Source organism: Aulostomus chinensis, chromosome 17, assembly GCF_037954235.1.
Source record: "Aulostomus chinensis isolate RoL2024-O1b breed Wild chromosome 17, RoL_Achi_v1.0, whole genome shotgun sequence".
NCBI lineage: Eukaryota > Metazoa > Chordata > Actinopteri > Syngnathiformes > Aulostomidae > Aulostomus > Aulostomus chinensis.
Window position 1 is genome coordinate 12,162,027 of NC_141336.1, and position 6,000 is coordinate 12,168,026.

Below are 6,000 nucleotides of genomic sequence, written 5' to 3' on the forward strand. Positions count from 1 at the left end.
CCTGCCTCTCAGAAACTTAATGGTCGAGAAATGACAAAAAAATGGAGGAGGAGAAGAAATTACTTGAAATAAAGTCCATCTTTGTTCAATACCAATTATGAAGGGGATTTTCACACAACTTGGTGGAGGAGTGTTTTGGATGAGCAGAGAACGAACCCATTGACTTCTGGAAGATCCACAGCAAATACAAATATACCAAAACATTGTTTGTGTGGTTTTTTTACATCAGGTTTGTAGGAGGTCACCGTGGCAGAGGTACACACTCACGGACAAAAAAACAAAACAAAACACACACCCAGGTATCTGGTGAGGTGTTGAATCCTGCAGAGTTTTGCACACCCCAGGCTCTACATGCATGAAGGAGCCCAGAGTGTGCGACACTTTCTTTCCTTTTTATTTGCAATTGTGTACTGCCTTTCTTTTCAGTTTGCCAACTGCAATAAAACAAAAGAAAATCTGGATATTGATTCCAGATAAATTCCAAAATCAAATTCATTGTTCCTCCAAAATCCAACTTGTTAGTGTCAAATCAACACACAGATCACATTTGTTAATGGTTGGTTTCATTCTTTGAGGTTAATTTGCCTCAGTTAAGCTCGTAGACCGTTTACCTATGATCAGTTGTGAACCGTGCATCATTCCATGTTATACGTGTTTAGCTATGTATCTCATCTGTGTGGTCAAAAATGATTGCTTGCAGTCTTATTTGATTTACAGCAGAAAAATATGGAGTCCCTGACAAATGTCCCCTGACCAAAGATAAACCCAGAACCTGACAGTCGGTTACATGAATTAGAGTACTGGGTCAACAGCAGGACTCTCCAATGTGGCAGTGATTTGACTTTGCAACATCTGTCAATCAGTGCAACTCCAACAATTGCAGAAGTTTAGTAAGAATTCAGCTGATACTGTCACAGAAGAGTTAGAGAAAGAAACAGAAAGCAACGCTGCGTGATATCGAGGCTGGGCAGATGCCTCTGGGAGCTGTGGGACTGGAAGCTGGGGGCAAATAGAAAGCCCAAGTGTTTTGTCTGCACCAGAGCATCTGTGCCTGGGATAAGCACATGAAGCTAACAAGGCTAGCGATGCTAAAACCACAAAAAGCTATTACTTCCACCTGCCTGGAATGAACTGATTAACACATTACAGACTGATGAGAGCAGCTTAGCAGGAGTGGCCCAAACAAACAAACAAACAAACAAACACACACACACACACACGGGCAACAAGGCAAGACTGTTTTCCTGGTGGAATTGTTCTAAACCAGATGGCATTAAAGGTCTGGCACTAAAGCGCCTCCTGAGAGTTTTAATCGAAGGGAGCTAGAGCCAAAACACAAGCTAAACACTGTTACAATTCATTTGCAGGACAGCCTCTGCACCCTTCCCCCAGCCATTGCTCAATCTCAACACGCCACATTATATTTTGATGATGTTTTAACAGATCACCCACAGTCAGGCCAAAAATTGCAATGCAGGATAAATACATTGAGTAGTTGGAGGGTGTTCAATATAGTTAGGGACAGAAATATAACGAAAGTAGGTAGCAAGATCTTATTCTGGAGTCGTTTCAGGAGCAGGACCACATGCCAATCACAACTAGGACCCACTTGGTGACTTCTGAAGCTGCTCAACATTTCTTTCACACATATTTATTATCTCCTTGTGTCAAATTGTTTTTGTCTTCACTTGTATCCTCTGTGATTTGGCTCTGTACTTACAACATCTATTGAATGTCTGAGAGGAGAGAGCGCTCTCCTCTGTGGCTCTGAGAGTTTTTTTGAACAAGTTTTTCCAGATCAAATGTCTAAAAACAGAAGATGCTACAACTTTTACAGATTGTAAAAGCCTAGTTTTGGTCTTTACAATCTTTGCCAATTTTGACCTCCTTCATATACATGCCTTAACTTCTGATTTTCATAATCTCTATACCTCCATCCCACTGTTCTTCCCCTACTTCCTCCTCTTCTCCAGTGTGCCCGAAATCTATGGCTGCTCTATTTAAAGTTTTTTGCAAACTAACTCTACTTAATAAGTCTGATTAATATATCATGTTGATGGTGTGGTCCTTGCAAGTCAATATATTACATTCTACATGGGATAATTTCACACTGGTCAACATGATGATACATCTATATGAAGTCAAATAATTATGTTTTTACTCATAAGTAGGTTGGTCACATTAACTCTTCTATTAGTCAATGTACCATTCCAGAACTTGTCTTGATTAACAGCATTATTATCTATACTGCTTATCCGCAAAGGCTTGCAGGGGCTGGATCCTATCCCAGCTGCCTCCGGGCGAGAGGCGGGGTTCACCCTGGACAGGTCACCAGTACATCACAGGGCCAACACATACAGACAGACAACCATTCACACTCACAGTCACACCTACAGACAATTTAGAGTATCAATCAGCCTCATCCTCTCTTGATGTCTTTGGACTGTGGGAGGAAGCTGGAGTACCAGAGAGAACCCACACAGGAACAGGGAGAACATGGAGACTCACACAGAAGGATCCCGTGCTGGAGCCGGGAATTGAACCCAGAACTCCATGTGACAGTGCTAACAGCATGATTATAGGTTTTTTTTTTAATACTATTTTGGGCACTGCTTTAATAATAATAATCTTATAATAATAATAATGCAAGTGCACACTTTATTTAAACAGTGGTTTTTTTTGGGGGGGGGGGGGGGGTTGGGAGGGGGAATGGTATACTGTAAGTCCATTCATCCACCAATAAGTCTGTTCATTTCCAGTGGACACATACATGATCTCTGTTGTGTTTGTGAAGTTTCTCCTTCCAGTTTTTTAGCTCCGTATTTTCTTCAAGATGACACAAATGAACTTGGATTGAAGATGGACACAGCGCTAGCATAAACAAGCTAACATTAGCATGCTTTTAGCAAGTCAGGAGGCTGAGTAAAGACACAGGTTGTGTCTATCTCTGCAGCTTATCAGACTAATGTTACACTCCATCGGTTTCTGAGTGACGTTTTTAACCTTCGGCTGGCCAGGAACTATTCTCTAGCTATATTTCTGCCTTTGGTTGGGGAGGAAGAGGCTTTTCAGTGCCAAAATTGATTAAAAAAAATCACAAAAGAAGACAAATATCACGGTGAGTTTATTGTGCAAGGACTCTAAAAAAAAAAAAAAAAAATCACTGAAGTTCCAGGCAGGATTATAAAGCTTTTGTGAGGGATATATTCGCTCCACACCAGATTGAAATCGGTATTAACTGTAAGCTTCCAGGATGTTTCTAAAGTATGATGCCAGTGTGAGTTCAAACGAAGAGAAAGCAGCCTCCCTCCTCCCATGGTGACACAGAAGAAACAGCTCGACCAGGAGAACATGACTCAGCATTGTTTTTCATATGTCATATAGCACACATACACACTGTTAGCACAATTATCGAGGCCAGAAATGTGATCAAGGTCGTTTGCATACCATACAGTATACTGAGCAATCATTTATTGCAACAGGCCTCCTTATAAGGCCACTCAGTGCTTTGACGGGGGGGGGGGGTCAAAGTCTCAAAGCCTAGTTTATCAAAAAACAAATGCACATACATGAAAATTGAGGGAATGGCAAGGTCATTAGAAAAACAATTCCAGAGTTGTTCATGTCGTAGATCCCCACAGGAAGAATCTCCACGTTTCTCTGAGGTTCCTGAATAAACAGACTTCAAAGTCACAAGTTAAATCTTTCATTTAAGCTTTAACACTCAATAATTTATTACTTAAAGAAACTTAAAGTAAGGTTTTAAGTCAAACTAGAGTCACAATCAAGGCCATGCAATGCAAAATGAACAGCTCTGGATGGTGGAACGTAGAGATCAGTCTCGCGATTTCTCTCTTTCTTAGTCACACACACACACACACACACACACACACACACACACACACACACACACAGAATCTGTCCCCCCCCCCCACCTCTCTCTCTCTCTCTGTGAGAGTAAAAGAGCTGGAAAGATTGAATAGGAATTTCTCATTAGGATCAGTCTGCCCCAATTCCACCAGCACAAGGACGGGCTTTGTTGAAGGCTAACAAAGGAATTACAGCCACTTACACACTAGATCTCAGACTAACACACACACACACACACGCACACACACACACACACATTCACAGACACATATGCCACACAAAAGATCTCTCCTTTTTTCCACACAGTCAGAAGAACTCAAACACCCACACATGTGCACACATGGAGAGTGAGGAAGGAAGAATGAGTGACTACACAGCAAGCATGAGAGAGAAAGAGAGAGAGAGACAGAGAGAGAGCGAGAGAGTCAAACAGATATTGGACATGGATATTATCAAAGCTGGAAAAGGATTCATTCATCTGAGCCACCTGACAGTGACAACCTACCTACCTCAATCTCTCTACTGCTCCCAGAGCAGTAATGTAATCCAGACTTATGAAATGATTGAGTGTAAAAGGGTCGAGACAAAGAGAGAGAAGGGGATTAGCCTTGTCTGGCCAAATTCAACTTGTTCTTTGACCTCTTGTGGTTCACCTTCTTAGAATTACAAAAAGGGGATGACGGGGTTAATTTTATTACTTTAAATTACCATTCAATGTGCAGTTAACATGACTCAATCTAAAATGATATCAATTTACTGATTCCAGCTTTGCAAAAGTGTTTTTACGTCTTTCATACAATTGGAAATTTAAGTCATTCGGAGCAAATTATTTGAAGGCATTATGTTAACCTCAGAGTGACAATCTGATACTAATTTTGTTTAAGAACACTCGAAATAACCTTTAAAAACCTTTTCATTGAACCTGAACCTTTACTTCTCAGCTTCTGTGCCAGATAGATACATGACATAAAAACAAAAGAAGTATGACCTTTGGCCTTAAAATGACTTGCTTTTAGATTTTAGAAAATCATGTGGGCGTTGCATTCGGTCCTCAAGTCTTAAAGGTGGAACTATGTTGCATCAGGTGTTAATCACAACTGACCGAGTAGGACCTAATCATCACTTTCCAACCCTGAAATGGGTAAACTTCCATTTTACAAAATCGAAGCAGCGTCAAAGTTATCTGACACCAGATTTGCTGGCATGCATGTTTGTTTCTGTAGAGGCAGCATTTCCATGTGGATAAACTCCCTCAAACTCCCCCCCCCAACAGCCAGATCAAAATACAGAAACAACCAGTGGCGGTTCCGATTTTTCTAACTTTATCAACAGCTATTTGCTGTAAACTCTGGTGCTGATATCTATTTTCCTGCCTCAAGTGATGATGTCAACCAAATAATGTAGAAGGACTTTCTTTTATTGTACCTCCCTTGATCAAAAATAAAATGTATTATGTGTTGCAGCCTGAAAGATATCACGCAGTATTAAATTTGTTCTGTCATCCTTCCTTCTCTCCCTTTCTTGGAAGAATGAGCCGTCCCATTCAGAACAAGGAGCTTTGAGCCTCACAGGGACGTTCATCCCTTCCTCCACTCGTTTGTTGCCTCTCTGACCTAGATCTGCTTTCTCTCTCTCTCTCTCACTCTGTCATCCTGCTGCTTCTCTCTCATTATCTAACCCTCTTAACTTCTCACAATCTCCTCTTTATGCCTTTCATTATTTCTCCCTTCCACCCTCAAAATGTCTCGCTTGCTTTCGCTCTCACTGTCCTTTGTATCTTCTGTCTCCTTCTATCTCATGCCTCACAGCTCAGACCAGCAGGCTGTGAAAAGCGGGTTCTCCGTGAACATGACTGAGCTGAACGCTAATGCCTGCAAAACAACGTTCAACTCACAGCTCGACAAGCAAATATGACACGAACCGAGGACTCCCTTTCACGTTGAGTCTGCTAATGCATCCGCCGTCTTCTGCAGATACATCACTGTGACATGAGCCCGAGTGACTCCTCAGAACACCACAAAGACACATATGTTGTGCTTCCACACACAAATGCTTTCATCTAATTCTTCCTATTACTCCAAACAAGGTGTTGGAAATCATCGTCATGTGTCCAAACCATCATTTTTCTCC

The 6,000-nt window shown here is 41.4% G+C and overlaps 1 protein-coding gene across 12 annotated transcripts in view; it reads right to left on the reverse strand.

Annotated features, from left to right (window-relative positions):
* tnika (TRAF2 and NCK interacting kinase a) overlaps positions 1–6,000 on the reverse strand; it is a 69,857-nt gene that overhangs the window by 36,484 nt on the left and 27,373 nt on the right. The gene's annotated exons all lie outside the window — the stretch shown is intronic.